This window comes from Stenella coeruleoalba (assembly GCF_951394435.1).
Source record: "Stenella coeruleoalba genome assembly, contig: scaffold_532, whole genome shotgun sequence".
NCBI classification, from domain to species: Eukaryota; Metazoa; Chordata; class Mammalia; order Artiodactyla; family Delphinidae; genus Stenella; species Stenella coeruleoalba.
The window spans coordinates 39,148-55,823 of record NW_027645957.1 but is presented as its reverse complement, the minus strand read 5'-3'; the positions used below and the strand labels follow the sequence as shown (position 1 = coordinate 55,823).

The 16,676-nt window shown below is 46.0% G+C and overlaps 1 long non-coding RNA gene across 1 annotated transcript; it reads left to right on the top strand.

The window, feature by feature from the left end:
* The first annotated feature begins 14,519 nt into the window (after nucleotides 1-14,519).
* LOC307181375 lies at nucleotides 14,520-15,978 on the top strand. Its single transcript, XR_013826610.1, has 3 exons — nucleotides 14,520-14,710; nucleotides 15,533-15,604; nucleotides 15,837-15,978. It is a non-coding gene; the product is annotated as an uncharacterized lncRNA (long non-coding RNA).
* The last annotated feature ends 698 nt before the right edge of the window (nucleotides 15,979-16,676 follow it).

Below are 16,676 nucleotides of genomic sequence, written 5' to 3'. Positions count from 1 at the left end.
TGTTTATGGGAACTGGCCACAAAGCAGCGGGATTTCCTCAAGCCCTATACTGTTTCCATGGGCAACCCTAGCCTTTGGTCAATTCGTCTTCCTGATTGGAAATTAGAGTGACATGTGCCTGTCTGAACACCTAGGACTTGTCTCTCATTGTTCCTCATCCTTCCGCTTCATCCTCTGGACAAATTCCAAACTGTACGCAACAGGATGTTGACAGTGCTGACATCTCCAAGTGGGGAGACTGTTAGTAAAGACGCTGGAGGGGTGAACCCGAGCACCAGGAGATGAGGAGATGAGATGCCTTTTCCAAACTCTTCCCGATCAGACGGTATACCATCCTCTGGGTGTGACAGACATGTTTTAGCAGTAGGAAGAGTCCCATTCATGTAAGGAGAACACCAGGGCTTTTTCAAAATCAGTGTCTCCCCGAAACCCAAACTGGGGAAGTTTTTAAGCTACGGCTACACATATGTTCATTAAGGGCCTTGGGAAGTAGGCAGAGTCCAAACTTTAGATGATTGAAGTCTTCAGGGTCAGAAGCACTCACCACCAGCTTCCCTTAGGCTACACTTTAACTGTCATTGATAGATGATGTCAATAAAAATATCTATTCTTTTTCAGATTATTTCCCCTTATAGGTTATTGCAAAATGTTGAGTGTAGTTCCCTGTGCTATACAGTAGTTCCTTGTTGATGATCTATTTTATACATAGCAGTGTGTATGTGTTCATTCCAAACTGTTAATTTATCCCTCCTCCCACCTTTCCCCTTTGGTAATAATAAATTATAAGATTTTATACTTCTCAGAAATGGGGGAGCTGAAAGAGAGGTATCATTTTCAATGGAAAAGCATTTAAAACAAGATTGAAGGTTTAACCAAGATTATTAGCTGTACATCCTTGGAAAGAAATCACTTCGTTTCTCTAATATTGACCTGACAAATAAGACAAACCTTTTCACTGAACTTGCTTATAAAAAGTGATGGAAATATCAAATGGAAGTGTTAAAAACATCTTATTTTACCCGAGCCTTATACACTGTTCTATGTTAACTACAGTTTGGCTCACACATCTGTTCATTGAGGTTACAATAGTCTCAATTTCTGTTACTGATCCTCCAGAGTGGACCCCAACAAGTGTCCCCCTGCCCAGTGTCATTGGGGCCAACAGATCGAGACTGAGTTTGGTTCACAAGCAAAGGAAACTTTATATTTTGATCAGAGAATGGAGAGGTGAGAGCATGCACTACCCCGTGGGCTGTGGGCTGGGCTGCTGTGTAGAGATCCTGTCAGAGTCAGTGGGAGGGAGGGAGGCGGCGGAGCTCTCGAGGGCCGGGTTGGCTGTAGCTCAGCCTCTATATCGTGGAGTCTGCACTGGGCCCCAGGAGCTGAGGTGTCGACCCAGCCATTCTGCACTAGGAAATCTGGTCTGAAGTGCCGGGTGTGGAACCTCTGCATGCGGGACCCTAGGAGCACGTGAAATTAGACAAAGCACAAAGGATAAAAAAGGTTAGACTTGACTTTATTGCCCAGATTCTATTTTTATCTCCCAGGGATTTTTAATGGGCTTTGCTGGGGACAAACCCCTCCTCTGCCTTTTGTCCCGTTCCTCATTCTTGGAGTGCTGAGGGTGCAGACCCTTCTTCTGTAACTGCTGAGTGCTGAGTTGGGAGCCCTCATACCCTGGGGCGAGGGTCAGAGCTTCTCCCCAGCAGCCTCCCGGTGACGTTGATTGTCCCCAGGACACCTGCCTCCCTGCTCGTCCACCTGAGCACCAGCATTGGAAGTGTTATAGATTCTAATGACCTTTAAGGGTCCAGGAAAGAGATGTGCAGAGACGCTGTGGGGGCCGGTTTCACCCCGCCCCACATTTGTTCGGCCACCTTAGGCTGACTGTCTCTGCCAGCCTAGATGCTCTGACCAGTAGTCTGCGCTTTCTTCAGTTAGGCCCCTGAATTAACGTACAAACAGCACCAGGTGTCAGAGCCCTGCCCGCTCAACTCCCAGACAGTCCAGGGTCAGTGGTGACCAAGGACCATGATGGCTACTGAGTCAACAGCCTTTTGAAGTAAACAGGAGTCCAGCCGGTCTTATTGGCCACCATCATCACGGTGTCTGTAGGCTTTTCTATGGTGACAGTGTGGTATACTGTTCCCCCGCCAAGATTATTAGCTCCCCTCTGGGTGCAGTAAGTCCTGCAAGCAGTAGTCTACTCTTTTGGGACACACTCTTGTTGTTTTATGAGAGAAACTCCAGGTCAAGTGATGTTCACACGAGTCGTCATGGTGCCCTGTTGCCCCCGGTTATCTCTCTGGATGTTGGAGTTGGAGGGCCTCCTCACTCGAGGTCGGTGTGCCCACGGAGCGAACCCTGCAACTTCAGGGCATGGTTGGTGGTTAGGATCACCACGTGGGGTCCTTTTCCCTTAGGAGGGAGGTGGCCTTTTGGGCTGCTGATTTCCAGGTTTTTAGATACCGCCAGTATCTTGGCCAGATGTGGCAGTGGGCCAAGCCCCTTAGTGACCGTAGTTTATCCTACCTGGATGGCATTCTTGCATTGTTCCATTTCAAGTGGTCCCAGTTTTTGCACTAATTCTCCAATGGCGATTCACCTTTCACCGGGAATGTAAAGGTCAAAGGGTTTAGCTAAATTAGGGAGTTCCAGGGCAAGGGTCTGAATTGACTGCTCTTTCCATTCTTGAAAGGCCACTTCTGGATTCTATTCAAAAGGATCATCATCTTTTCCTTTCAGTGTTTCATATAGAGGCCCAGGTAGTAGACTGTGGTTAGGGATCCAGAAGCAGCAAACCCTGGCCTCCCCAGGAACCCCTAAGCTGTCTTCTAGTTTTAGAAAGGGGTAAGGCTGAAAATGGTTTCTTCCCTTTCCTGGGATGGGCTTCTCTGACCTTCTGTGAGAATGAAGCCCAGGCAGGTCACCGCAGTCTGTGATATTTGAGCTTTTTCTTGGACAACTTCTATCCTTTATTGGCTTGGTAGTTCAGAGGCCTCCTTAGTAGGGCTGGTGATCAGAATGTCGTCTGCATATTGAAGGAGGGTTTCCTTTTCCAGAGGTAGAACTTTTAGGTCTTTAGCTAAGCTTTCCCCAAAGATGGTGTGGGAATTTTTGCACCCTTGGGGCCAGACGGCCCGGAAGTATTGTTTTAGTTGTATGTTGAGTCCTGCCACTCACAAGCCAAAATTTCTTGTGACTCTGGGACTAATGGAATACAAAAGAAGGCATCATTGAAGACTAATACAGAATACCATGTCCTGGTGGTTGGTAGAATGACCAGCAGGGTGTAGGAATTAGGAGCAACTGGAGGTATATCCTCGGTGGCTTCACTGACTGTCCTGACATCCTTTACCAGGTCCCCAGCAGCCCATGGGGCTCTCGTGGTCAGACCAATCCCAGAATATGGAGCTCACCTGGGCAGGTACCCCACCCCCACCCCAGCCCTCGGGGCTCTCGTGGTCAGGCCCCTCCCAGGATACAGAGCTACCCTTGCAGGTACCGTGGCAGGGCTGGGCACACAGGAACCGTGCACATAGCCCTCATTGCAGAGCACCCCCAGCTCACCTGTCGCTCAGAGCTGACACAGAGCACCTCAGAGCAGGACTTGAACTAACAAACAGCAGCTGCGACAGGTCTGTGACCCTGGGCATCACTCCGTGAGGCCTCCCTCCACCTGGTCTTCCAGAGACTTCCACTGCACCCGGGGCACCAGGCCTCTGTCTCCAACCACCACCCACCCCTCCTCTGCCTGACTCCTGGGTTCCTCTCATTAGGAGAGGGTTTTCTTGAAGTTGTCTCCCACTCATGGGCCAGATAAAATGATTAGAAAACAAGCCAAAGCTGCAGCCCCTTGTCTATCCTGACTCTCAGGAGCCCACACCTGTTCCTTGGACCTGGCCGGTTCAGCAAGTTCCATTTTCTGCAACTGTGAGCCCCTGAGGGGTGATGATTGGCTGACCTGGGCAGCCTTACCGTGCCGGCCAGCCCTCCCCAGGTGTGCCTGGGTTGAGATCAATATAAATACCACTCCAGGCAGCAAGAGCCCCTGCAGCCGTGCCTGACGCCATTTTCTCTGCCCTGTCAGCAGTCTCGGGGCTGGGCTGGTGGGAGGGAGTGAGAGGCCACGGCTTTGTGGGTGGCCCAGTGTGAGTGGGGCTCTGCTGGACTTTCTGCAGCAGTTGCCAGGCTGCCACCTGCTAAAGAAGAGGATGTGTCACCCATACCTGCTGCTGGAATTTCTCCCTGGGCAGAGGTGAGGAAGGAAAAAAGCAGTGGGGGCAGGGACAGGACGGGTATCTCAGGCAGGGAAATGGAAATCTTCCAGAAGAGCACCCAGGGCCAGGACCATCCTGGCTGGCCTGCAGGCACCAAGTCGGCCGGCATGCTGTCACTCGTGTGGCTCTATGGCCCTTCCTCTAGGCTTTCAAGTCCTTGTATATATTCAGGTGTTTTACCTGGGACGGGTGGGAATAGTTCAGCAGCAACTGGCCTGGGTCTCAGCTCACGTTTACTCACAGATGCCTCGGCACGGTGCCCCAGCTTTGCAATGAGGACGCTTGTTGCGTGGGGGCTGCTGGCTGAATGGGAGACGATTCCCCACCACTGACCAACTTCAGAATTGTTTACAACTGGAGCAAGTGCCCTGATACGGTTTTCCTCTGTGTAACTGGTGGGTTCTGTGTTTTTTTTCTCTTTTTCGTTTTTGGTTCAAGGTAGATTTTATTCCTCTTTTTTGTATTTACAGATATAAGCATGGAAATAATTTATTCATATAAATACATGTATGTGCAGGGAATAATTGTTTTTTCTGTTTTATTTTTTAAATTTTACTTCTTTTTAATTTTGAATTTTATTTTATATTTTTATACAGCAGGTTCTTATTGGTTATCTATTTTATACATATAAATGTATACATGCCAATCTCAGTCTCTCAACTCCTCCCACCACCACCCCCCCAACAGCTTTCCCCCCTTGTTGTCCATACGTTTGTTGTCTACATCTGTTGCTCTATTTATGCCTTGCAAAATGGTTAATCTGTACAGTTTTTCTAGGTTCCACATATATGCATGAATATACAAGATTTGTTTTTCTCTTTCTGACTTACTTCACTCTGTATGACAGTCTCTAGATCCATCGACGTCTCTACAAATGACCCAATTTCATTCCTTTTCATGGCTTAGTAATATTCCATTTTATATATGTACCACAGCTTTATGCATTCGTCTGTCTGTGGGCATTTAGGTTGCTTCCATTACCTCGATATTGTAAATAGTGATGCAATGAACATTGCGGTGAATGACTCTTTTTGATTTATGGTTTTGTCTGGGTATATGTCCAGTACTGGGATTGCTGTATCATATGGTAATTCTATTGTTAGTTTCTTAAGAAATTCCATATTGTTCTCCATAATGACTGTATCAATTTATATTCCCAACAATAGTGGAAGAGGGTTCCTTTTCTCCACACCCTTTCCAGCATTTTTTGTTTGTAGATTTTCAATGATGCCTATTCTACCAGGTGTGAGGTGATACCTCATTGTTGAATCCATTTCGTTGAGCAAGGGGTAGCTCTTGTCTATTACATATTTGGCTTATGGAACGGTATCTGTGCTAATTTCAAACTCTGCTTTTATGCAGCACCCCAACTCACCTTCCCCCTTAAGCAGGCATAAGTTGGTTTTCTAAACTTGAGACCCTGTTCTGTTTTGTAATTCAGTTCATGTGTAGCCAAGTTCACATTCCGTGTATTAGTGATACCTTATGATGTTTCTTTTTCTGTGTGACTTATTTCACTTAGAATCATCGTGCCTCAATCCACTCATTATGCTGGTACGGGCCTGGTGACATAGATTTCATTGCTGAGTGGTATTCTGTTGTACAGAAGTACCGCAACTTCTTTATCCATTATTTGCTCTCTGGGATATTTAACTTGTGCCGTAGAAGAGATTCCTGTAAAAAGAGCCGTCCCAAATTTTGGGGTTGCTGTGTCTTTTTGATATTAATTTCCCTAAGCTATAGGACCATAAGTGGAAGTGCCCTAGGCTCTGTTGCTTTGTTTTTTAGATGTTTCAGGAAACACCATACACTTCTCCCAAGTGTCTGTTGGCAATTTACATCCCGCCCATCAGCATAAGAAGGCTCCCAGTTCTCCATGGCCTGTCGTGCCTTTATGGATTTTACACTTTTTTCAGATGGCCCTTTTGACCGGGTGGAAGTGAGACTTCATTGTAGTGCAGATTTCCTTTGGAAGCTTGCTTGGTTGGCCAAAAAGTGCGTATGCATTTTTTCCTGAATATATTCAGGAAAAAACGCATACGCCCTTTTTGGCCAAGTGCATCATTGTCGAGTTTCTGACTCTCTTCATATGCTTTCAATGCAATTCCAGTCTACCTCCTGAAATCGGTTTCCTGCAATTCTGCCTTGCTTTCAATGCCTCTTCATAGCCTTACCTCAATATATTTTTTAAAAATAGTTGGCCTTTATAACTCTGCAGGTTTTTGAATTGCAGTGGCCCTTAGCTCCATTTTTTAGCTCTTATTTTTGTGGTCTTGCCCCATAACCACAGGATTCCTTGAAGCCCTATTTTTCTTCTGGGGCACCTTGCTGTGCCTTTGGTTAATTCTTCTTACTGATGTGATATTAGAGTGACATGTGCCCATTGAAACCGCTACAGCTAGTTTCTCACTGGTTCCCCCTATTCCCATTCATCCTCTGCACTAACTGCAGACTGTGCGATACCAGAACTTATAGGCATTGACTCCATGTGGGGATGTTGTTAGTAAAGCGGCTGGAATGTCGATCCGGAGCCCCAGGAGGGGAAAAATGAGGTGCGTTTTAGAAACCTTTCCCGATCATATGGTATACCAGTCGCTGGGTTTCCCAAGCATGGTTTAGCTGTAGGAAGATTCCCTTCAACCTGGAGTGTTGGGACCCTTGGACTGAGTAGCATGAAGTATTGCATTAAACTTTCGGCAGTTGCTCACCAAAGCTCACCAATCCTGTCAGCCCCAAGTGTCCAGCCTTATGTCTTATCCAGCTGTGGGTTTATATGTGGTCAATCCAGGTTGCATCACAGCCCCTGAGCGAATTTTGTAAGAATTTTTCTCTCTTTCATTGTTTCAGCGTTTTGTTTTTAAAATTTATTTCTATAATGGGGTTTAGCTCCTTTTCACTGCTGTGTTTGTGCCGCTCTGCACACACTCGATTCCCTTATGGAGATATATCAATACATGGGTTTTAAGATTCTTATTCCTCAGATATATTTCTCTGCGGTGTATAGGGTGTGTTGAGGCCTGTTCATTGAGCAAGGTGTAGATCTTGTCTAATACCTATTTGGTTTATTGAACGGTATCTGTGCTAATTTCAAACTCTGGTTTTATGCATCACCCCACCTCTCCTTTCCCCTTAAGCTGACATAAGTGTGTTTTCTAAATGTGAGACACTGTTCTGTTCTGTAATTCATTTCTTGTGCAGCCATATTTACCCTCCCTCTATAAGTGATATCTTATGATATGTTTCTTTTTCTGTTTGACTTATTTCAAGTAGTATTATCGGACCTAAATCCACTCTTTATCCTTCTACTAGCCTTATTACATTGATTTCATGGTGAAGAGATATTCCATTGTACATAAGTACCACATCTTCTTTATCCATTGTTCTCTTTCCTGGGATATTTAAGGTGTACTGAAGTTGAGGTTCTTGTAAACAGAGTAGCCCTAAACTGTGGTGTGCTTGTGTCTTGTTGATTTTTAGACTTCCCTAGATATACTCCCATGATTGGAAGTGTCCTATGCTCTGTAGCTCTGTTTTTTAGATGATTTAGGAACCACCATACACTTCTCCAGAGTGGCTCTCGGCAGTTCACACACTGCCCATCAGCGTATAAAGGCTCCCTGTTCTCCATGGCCTGTCCTGCATTTCTGGTTTTTACAATTTTTTAGGATGGCCCTTTTGACCGGTGGGAAGTGAGACTTCTTTGTTGTGCACATTTGCATTGCTTGCTTGCTTCGTTGCCCATAAAGTGCGTATGCGTTTTTTCCTGGATATAATCAGGAAAAAACGCATACGCCCTTTTGGGCCAACTGCATCATTGTCGAAATTCTGCCGCTTTTCATGTGCGTTAAAGACGAGTCCAATCTATCTCTTGAAATCTGTTTCTTGCAATTCTGTCTTGCATTCAGATCCTCTTCTTTGCCTTACCTCAACATATTTTTGGACGTTAGTTTTCATTTATAACTCTGCAGGTTTGTGAATTGCAGTGACCCTGAGCTCCATTTTTTAAGTTGCTCTTTTGTGAGCTGGCCTCAAACCCGCAGGATTGCTTCAGGCCCTATTTTGGCTCCGGCGAGGCAGGCTGAGCCTTTCTTTAATTCTTATTCTTAATGGGAAATTAGAGTGATATGTGCCCGTCCAAACCCCTACAACTCTTCTCTCATTGGTTCCCCCTCTTCCCGTTCATCCTCCTCACAATTTGCAAAATGTGTGAAACAGAAGTTTAAATGTGCTGATTCTCCAAGTGGGGAGATTCTAAGTAGCGTGGCTGGAATGGTGAACAGGAGCACCAGGAGAGGATAAATGAGGTGCATTTTAGACACATCTCCCGATCACATGGTGTACAGTCCTCTGGGTTTTCCATGCATGTTTTAGCTGTAGGAAGATCCCTTGAACCTGCAGATTTGGGACCCATTGAATGGGTACCAGGTAGTATTACTTTAAAGGGTGTGCATTTCCTCACCCAACCTCACATTTCTCTTAGCGCAAACAGTTTCCAGCCTTATGTCTCATCCTGCTGTGGGTCTAGATGTGTTCAATCCATGTTGCATCACCGTCCCTGAGGAAAAGTTGTAAGAGGTTTTCTCTGTCTCTCTGTCGTTTATTTTTTTCAATTTATTACTATATTGGTTACAGCTGATTTTCAAAGCTCTGTTTCTTGCTGCTGTACATCCACTTGATTCACGTACAGAGAGACATCAATAAATTCTTTTTCAGATTCTTACCAGTCGTATATATTCTTTTCCGGTGACTTGAGTGTGCTGAGTGCAGTTCTTTTAGCTACCGTGTAGGCCTTGTTGATTATCAGTTTGGTATTTGGAATGGTATCTTTGCTAATTTCAACCTCCTGGATGATGCCTCACCCCTCCCCACCTTTCCCGTTTAGCAGCCTTATGCGTGTTTTCTACATATTTGACTATGTTTTTGTTTTGTAATTTATTTCATGTGTAGCCATTTTGGATTCCACCTTTAAGTGATATCTTATGATATGTGTCTTTTTCTTTTTGAATTCTGTCACTTAGAATGATCATACGTAACTCCTCCGGAGTTGTTACAACTGGCCATATTTCATTGATTTCCAGGCTGAATAATATTCCACTCTACCTAAGTACCACATCTCTATCCATTTTTTCCCTCCAGAGACATTTAAGTTATATCCTAGTCGAGGATCTTTTAAACAGAGAGGGGGTAAACATTGGGGTGCCTGTGTCCTCTCGATTTTTGTTTTTCCCAAGATATACGCCCATGAGTGCAAGTGCCCTATGCTCTGTAGCTCATTTTTTAGATGCTTTAGTAAACACAATACACTTCTCCAGAATGGCCGTTGGCAATATACATTTCCACTATAAGTCTCACAGGGCTCCCTCTTCTCGTTGCCCTGTCCTGCATTTCTGTTGTTTACGCTTTATGAGGATGGCTCTTCTGACTGATGCGAAGTGATATCTTTTGTAGTATTGACTTCCAGTGCCCACCTGTTTGGTTGGCTAAAAAAGTGTATGCCCTTTTCTTGAATATATACAGAAAAGAACGCATACACCCTTTTTGGCCAACTGCAATGTTGGCAATGTTGGCAATGTTCAGCTCCTTTTCTTGTGCTTAATGGCGAGTCCTTTCTACCTCCTCAAATCCCTTTCCTGCCATTCTCCCTTGCTTACAAGTCCTTTTCTCTGACTTTCCTCAAGACATTTTTCAGTGATGGATATTTTCAACTCTGCAGTTTTGTGAATTTTACTGCCCCTGAGTTCCATTGTTCAACTCGTGTTTATGGGAACTGGCCACAAAGCAGCGGGATTTCCTCAAGCCCTATACTGTTTCCATGGGCAACCCTAGCCTTTGGTCAATTCGTCTTCCTGATTGGAAATTAGAGTGACATGTGCCTGTCTGAACACCTAGGACTTGTCTCTCATTGTTCCTCATCCTTCCGCTTCATCCTCTGGACAAATTCCAAACTGTACGCAACAGGATGTTGACAGTGCTGACATCTCCAAGTGGGGAGACTGTTAGTAAAGACGCTGGAGGGGTGAACCCGAGCACCAGGAGATGAGGAGATGAGATGCCTTTTCCAAACTCTTCCCGATCAGACGGTATACCATCCTCTGGGTGTGACAGACATGTTTTAGCAGTAGGAAGAGTCCCATTCATGTAAGGAGAACACCAGGGCTTTTTCAAAATCAGTGTCTCCCCGAAACCCAAACTGGGGAAGTTTTTAAGCTACGGCTACACATATGTTCATTAAGGGCCTTGGGAAGTAGGCAGAGTCCAAACTTTAGATGATTGAAGTCTTCAGGGTCAGAAGCACTCACCACCAGCTTCCCTTAGGCTACACTTTAACTGTCATTGATAGATGATGTCAATAAAAATATCTATTCTTTTTCAGATTATTTCCCCTTATAGGTTATTGCAAAATGTTGAGTGTAGTTCCCTGTGCTATACAGTAGTTCCTTGTTGATGATCTATTTTATACATAGCAGTGTGTATGTGTTCATTCCAAACTGTTAATTTATCCCTCCTCCCACCTTTCCCCTTTGGTAATAATAAATTATAAGATTTTATACTTCTCAGAAATGGGGGAGCTGAAAGAGAGGTATCATTTTCAATGGAAAAGCATTTAAAACAAGATTGAAGGTTTAACCAAGATTATTAGCTGTACATCCTTGGAAAGAAATCACTTCGTTTCTCTAATATTGACCTGACAAATAAGACAAACCTTTTCACTGAACTTGCTTATAAAAAGTGATGGAAATATCAAATGGAAGTGTTAAAAACATCTTATTTTACCCGAGCCTTATACACTGTTCTATGTTAACTACAGTTTGGCTCACACATCTGTTCATTGAGGTTACAATAGTCTCAATTTCTGTTACTGATCCTCCAGAGTGGACCCCAACAAGTGTCCCCCTGCCCAGTGTCATTGGGGCCAACAGATCGAGACTGAGTTTGGTTCACAAGCAAAGGAAACTTTATATTTTGATCAGAGAATGGAGAGGTGAGAGCATGCACTACCCCGTGGGCTGTGGGCTGGGCTGCTGTGTAGAGATCCTGTCAGAGTCAGTGGGAGGGAGGGAGGCGGCGGAGCTCTCGAGGGCCGGGTTGGCTGTAGCTCAGCCTCTATATCGTGGAGTCTGCACTGGGCCCCAGGAGCTGAGGTGTCGACCCAGCCATTCTGCACTAGGAAATCTGGTCTGAAGTGCCGGGTGTGGAACCTCTGCATGCGGGACCCTAGGAGCACGTGAAATTAGACAAAGCACAAAGGATAAAAAAGGTTAGACTTGACTTTATTGCCCAGATTCTATTTTTATCTCCCAGGGATTTTTAATGGGCTTTGCTGGGGACAAACCCCTCCTCTGCCTTTTGTCCCGTTCCTCATTCTTGGAGTGCTGAGGGTGCAGACCCTTCTTCTGTAACTGCTGAGTGCTGAGTTGGGAGCCCTCATACCCTGGGGCGAGGGTCAGAGCTTCTCCCCAGCAGCCTCCCGGTGACGTTGATTGTCCCCAGGACACCTGCCTCCCTGCTCGTCCACCTGAGCACCAGCATTGGAAGTGTTATAGATTCTAATGACCTTTAAGGGTCCAGGAAAGAGATGTGCAGAGACGCTGTGGGGGCCGGTTTCACCCCGCCCCACATTTGTTCGGCCACCTTAGGCTGACTGTCTCTGCCAGCCTAGATGCTCTGACCAGTAGTCTGCGCTTTCTTCAGTTAGGCCCCTGAATTAACGTACAAACAGCACCAGGTGTCAGAGCCCTGCCCGCTCAACTCCCAGACAGTCCAGGGTCAGTGGTGACCAAGGACCATGATGGCTACTGAGTCAACAGCCTTTTGAAGTAAACAGGAGTCCAGCCGGTCTTATTGGCCACCATCATCACGGTGTCTGTAGGCTTTTCTATGGTGACAGTGTGGTATACTGTTCCCCCGCCAAGATTATTAGCTCCCCTCTGGGTGCAGTAAGTCCTGCAAGCAGTAGTCTACTCTTTTGGGACACACTCTTGTTGTTTTATGAGAGAAACTCCAGGTCAAGTGATGTTCACACGAGTCGTCATGGTGCCCTGTTGCCCCTGGTTATCTCTCTGGATGTTGGAGTTGGAGGGCCTCCTCACTCGAGGTCGGTGTGCCCACGGAGCGAACCCTGCAACTTCAGGGCATGGTTGGTGGTTAGGATCACCACGTGGGGTCCTTTTCCCTTAGGAGGGAGGTGGCCTTTTGGGCTGCTGATTTCCAGGTTTTTAGATACCGCCAGTATCTTGGCCAGATGTGGCAGTGGGCCAAGCCCCTTAGTGACCGTAGTTTATCCTACCTGGATGGCATTCTTGCATTGTTCCATTTCAAGTGGTCCCAGTTTTTGCACTAATTCTCCAATGGCGATTCACCTTTCACCGGGAATGTAAAGGTCAAAGGGTTTAGCTAAATTAGGGAGTTCCAGGGCAAGGGTCTGAATTGACTGCTCTTTCCATTCTTGAAAGGCCACTTCTGGATTCTATTCAAAAGGATCATCATCTTTTCCTTTCAGTGTTTCATATAGAGGCCCAGCTAGTAGACTGTAGTTAGGGATCCAGAAGCAGCAAACCCTGGCCTCCCCAGGAACCCCTAAGCTGTCTTCTAGTTTTAGAAAGGGGTAAGGCTGAAAATGGTTTCTTCCCTTTCCTGGGATGGGCTTCTCTGACCTTCTGTGAGAATGAAGCCCAGGCAGGTCACCGCAGTCTGTGATATTTGAGCTTTTTCTTGGACAACTTCTATCCTTTATTGGCTTGGTAGTTCAGAGGCCTCCTTAGTAGGGCTGGTGATCAGAATGTCGTCTGCATATTGAAGGAGGGTTTCCTTTTCCAGAGGTAGAACTTTTAGGTCTTTAGCTAAGCTTTCCCCAAAGATGGTGTGGGAATTTTTGCACCCTTGGGGCCAGACGGCCCGGAAGTATTGTTTTAGTTGTATGTTGAGTCCTGCCACTCACAAGCCAAAATTTCTTGTGACTCTGGGACTAATGGAATACAAAAGAAGGCATCATTGAAGACTAATACAGAATACCATGTCCTGGTGGTTGGTAGAATGACCAGCAGGGTGTAGGAATTAGGAGCAACTGGAGGTATATCCTCGGTGGCTTCACTGACTGTCCTGACATCCTTTACCAGGTCCCCAGCAGCCCATGGGGCTCTCGTGGTCAGACCAATCCCAGAATATGGAGCTCACCTGGGCAGGTACCCCACCCCCACCCCAGCCCTCGGGGCTCTCGTGGTCAGGCCCCTCCCAGGATACAGAGCTACCCTTGCGGGTACCGTGGCAGGGCTGGGCACACAGGAACCGTGCACATAGCCCTCATTGCAGAGCACCCCCAGCTCACCTGTCGCTCAGAGCTGACACAGAGCACCTCAGAGCAGGACTTGAACTAACAAACAGCAGCTGCGACAGGTCTGTGACCCTGGGCATCACTCCGTGAGGCCTCCCTCCACCTGGTCTTCCAGAGACTTCCACTGCACCCGGGGCACCAGGCCTCTGTCTCCAACCACCACCCACCCCTCCTCTCCCTGACTCCTGGGTTCCTCTCATTAGGAGAGGGTTTTCTTGAAGTTGTCTCCCACTCATGGGCCAGATAAAATGATTAGAAAACAAGCCAAAGCTGCAGCCCCTTGTCTATCCTGACTCTCAGGAGCCCACACCTGTTCCTTGGACCTGGCCGGTTCAGCAAGTTCCATTTTCTGCAACTGTGAGCCCCTGAGGGGTGATGATTGGCTGACCTGGGCAGCCTTACCGTGCCGGCCAGCCCTCCCCAGGTGTGCCTGGGTTGAGATCAATATAAATACCACTCCAGGCAGCAAGAGCCCCTGCAGCCGTGCCTGACGCCATTTTCTCTGCCCTGTCAGCAGTCTCGGGGCTGGGCTGGTGGGAGGGAGTGAGAGGCCACGGCTTTGTGGGTGGCCCAGTGTGAGTGGGGCTCTGCTGGACTTTCTGCAGCAGTTGCCAGGCTGCCACCTGCTAAAGAAGAGGATGTGTCACCCATACCTGCTGCTGGAATTTCTCCCTGGGCAGAGGTGAGGAAGGAAAAAAGCAGTGGGGGCAGGGACAGGACGGGTATCTCAGGCAGGGAAATGGAAATCTTCCAGAAGAGCACCCAGGGCCAGGACCATCCTGGCTGGCCTGCAGGCACCAAGTCGGCCGGCATGCTGTCACTCGTGTGGCTCTATGGCCCTTCCTCTAGGCTTTCAAGTCCTTGTATATATTCAGGTGTTTTACCTGGGACGGGTGGGAATAGTTCAGCAGCAACTGGCCTGGGGCTCAGCTCACGTTTACTCACAGATGCCTCGGCACGGTGCCCCAGCTTTGCAATGAGGACGCTTGTTGCGTGGGGGCTGCTGGCTGAATGGGAGACGATTCCCCACCACTGACCAACTTCAGAATTGTTTACAACTGGAGCAAGTGCCCTGATACGGTTTTCCTCTGTGTAACTGGTGGGTTCTGTGTTTTTTTTCTCTTTTTCGTTTTTGGTTCAAGGTAGATTTTATTCCTCTTTTTTGTATTTACAGATATAAGCATGGAAATAATTTATTCATATAAATACATGTATGTGCAGGGAATAATTGTTTTTTCTGTTTTATTTTTTAAATTTTACTTCTTTTTAATTTTGAATTTTATTTTATATTTTTATACAGCAGGTTCTTATTGGTTATCTATTTTATACATATAAATGTATACATGCCAATCCCAGTCTCTCAACTCCTCCCACCACCACCCCCCCAACAGCTTTCCCCCCTTGTTGTCCATACGTTTGTTGTCTACATCTGTTGCTCTATTTATGCCTTGCAAAATGGTTAATCTGTACAGTTTTTCTAGGTTCCACATATATGCATGAATATACAAGATTTGTTTTTCTCTTTCTGACTTACTTCACTCTGTATGACAGTCTCTAGATCCATCGACGTCTCTACAAATGACCCAATTTCATTCCTTTTCATGGCTTAGTAATATTCCATTTTATATATGTACCACAGCTTTATGCATTCGTCTGTCTGTGGGCATTTAGGTTGCTTCCATTACCTCGATATTGTAAATAGTGATGCAATGAACATTGCGGTGAATGACTCTTTTTGATTTATGGTTTTGTCTGGGTATATGTCCAGTACAGGGATTGCTGTATCATATGGTAATTCTATTGTTAGTTTCTTAAGAAATTCCATATTGTTCTCCATAATGACTGTATCAATTTATATTCCCAACAATAGTGGAAGAGGGTTCCTTTTCTCCACACCCTTTCCAGCATTTTTTGTTTGTAGATTTTCTATGATGCCTATTCTACCAGGTGTGAGGTGATACCTCATTGTTGAATCCATTTCGTTGAGCAAGGGGTAGGTCTTGTCTATTACATATTTGATTATGGAACGGTATCTGTGCTAATTTCAAACTCTGCTTTTATGCAGCACCCCAACTCACCTTCCCCCTAAAGCAGGCATAAGTTGGTTTTCTAAATTTGAGACCCTGTTCTGTTTTGTAATTCAGTTCATGTGTAGCCAAGTTCACATTCCGTGTATTAGTGATACCTTATGATGTTTCTTTTTCTGTGTGACTTATTTCACTTAGAATCATCGTGCCTCAATCTACTCATTATGCTGGTACGGGCTGGTGACAAAGATTTCATTGCTAAGTGATACTGCATTGTAAGTAAATACCACAAGTTCTTTATCCATTTTTCACTTTCTGCGATGTTGAACTTGTACTGTAAACGAGGTTCTTGTAAACAGAGCCGTTCCAAACTTTGGGGTGGCTGTGTCTTTTTGATTTTAATTTCCCTAATCTATAGGACCATAAGTGGAAGTGCCCTAGGCTCTGTTGCTTTGTTTTTTAGATGTTTCAGGAAACACCATACACTTCTCCCGAGTGTCTGTTGGCAATTTACATCCCGCCCATCAGCATAACAAGGCTCCCAGTTCTCCATGGCCTGTCCTGCCTTTCTGGATTTTACACTTTTTTCAGATGGCCCTTTTGACAGGGGGGAAGTGAGACTTCATTGTAGTGCAGATTTCCTTTGCAAGCTTCCTTGGTTGGCCAAAAAGGGCGTATGCGTTTTTTCCTGAATATATTCAGGAAAAAACGCATACGCCCTTTTTGGCCAACTGCATCATTGTAGACGTTCTGCCTCTTTTCCTATGCTTTCAATGCAATTCCAGTCTACCTCCTGAAATCGGTTTCCTGCAATTCTGCCCGGCTTTCAAGTCCTCTTGGCAGCCTTACTTCAGTCTATTTTTGGACGATAGCTGTCATTTATAACTCTGCAGGTTTGTGAATTACAGTGCCCCTGAGCTCCTTTCTTCAACTCGCTTTCTTGTGAGCTGGCCGCAACACCACAGGATGGCATCAGGCCTTAATCTGGTTCCGGCACGGCACGCTGAGCCTTTGGTTAATTCCTCTTCCTGGTGGGAA